Source organism: Alligator sinensis, unplaced genomic scaffold (genome assembly GCF_000455745.1).
Source record: "Alligator sinensis unplaced genomic scaffold, ASM45574v1 scaffold664_1, whole genome shotgun sequence".
Taxonomy (NCBI): Eukaryota; Metazoa; Chordata; order Crocodylia; family Alligatoridae; genus Alligator; species Alligator sinensis.
The window spans coordinates 43,082-44,706 of NW_005843749.1; positions in this window are offsets into that span (position 1 = coordinate 43,082).

The following is a 1,625-nucleotide window of genomic DNA, read 5'->3' on the forward strand; positions in this document are numbered from 1 at the left end:
AAGTCGGGTCGGAAGGGACCTTGTAGATCTTCAGGTCCGACCCCCTGCCTGGGCAGGAAGAAAACTGGGCTCAAATGACCCCAGCCAGGTAGGCATCATGCCACTTCTTAAAGCCCCCCAGGGTAGGAGCCAGCGCCACTTCCCTTGGAAGTCGGTTCCAGATCCTAGCCGCCCTGACTGTGAAGTAGTTCCTACGGATGTCTAATCTAAACCTGCTCTCCAGCAACTTGTGGCCGTTATTCCTTGTTATCCCGGGGGGCGCTAGGGGAAACAAGGTCTCCCCCAAACCCTTCTGGTCCCCCCTAGTGAGTTTATAGACGGTCACCAGGTCCCCCCCCAGCCTTCTCTTGTGAAGGCTGAACAGGTTCAGGTCCCGCAGTCTCTCACTGTAGGGTCTGCCCTGTTGTCCCCGGATCATGCGGGAGGCCCTCCTCTGGGCCCTCTCCATGCTGTCCACATCCCTCGTGAAGTGGGGTGCCCAGAACTGGACACAGTACTCCAGCTGTGGCCTGACCAGTGTCGTGTAGAGGGGGAGGATCACCTTCTTGGCCCTACTTGAGATGCACCTGTGGATGCACGTTAGGGTCCAGTTAGCCCTGCCGACCATGACCTCGCATTGTCAGCCCATGTTCATCTTGGAATCAATGATGACTCCGAGATCCCTTTCTGCCTCCGTGCTCTCGAGAAGGGAGTTTCCCATCTTATAAGTGTGTTGCCGGTTACTACTGCCCAAGTGCAGCACCCTGCACTTGTCCATATTGAAATGCATCCTGTTTTTGTTAGCCCACCCCTGCAACCTATCCAGGTCTTCCTGCAGTCTTTCCCTCCCTGCTAACATGCCCACCTCACCCCAGATTTTGGTATCATCAGCAAATTTGAACAGGCTGCTTTTCACCCCGTCGTCCAAGTCACTGATAAAGAAATTGAACAGTGTGGGCCCAAGGACCGAGCCCTGGGGGACTCTGCTGCCCACTTCCCCGCCAGGTCAAATATGACCCGTCCACCACCACCCTCTGAATGCAACCCTTCAGCCAATTCACAATCCATCTGATCATGTAGGCATCAATGCCACAGTCACCTAGTTTTCTAATGAGGGTGGGGTGGTCGACAGTGTTATTACCCCCAGGTCACTTTCATTCGTAGTGCTGGTCAGATTGGTGTTGCTAACGCTGTATGTGTGTTGGGGGTTGTTTGTCCTGAGATGGAGCACTTTACATTTCTTGATGTTGACCTGGTTCCGGGCTCCATGCAGATGGAGCCCCTGGCTCTCGGCTGCGGGGGCTGCCTGTCCCTTTTTCAGGCTCTGGGGCCTGGGAGCATGGTGACCTCCCCTTGTGGGGTCTGCTCCCTTTTGGGGTCTCTGGCGTGCCAGCTGGAGGAGCTCCAGGCCACAGTCCAGAGACTGCGTGCCATCAGGGACTGCGAGCAGGAGATAGACTCCTACTGCCAGGCCCTTCTCTCCCGGGAGGCAGAGGGTAGACTACAGTCTTCCTCCACGCCAAAGGAGGCCTCTGGGACCTCCCACTCTGTCCAGGAAGGGGCATGGACCATGGTGGTCAAGGGCCCTAAGGCCCGCTGCACCAAGGCCCCTGCCCCGCCGGAGCTGAGCAACAGGTCCGCACCCC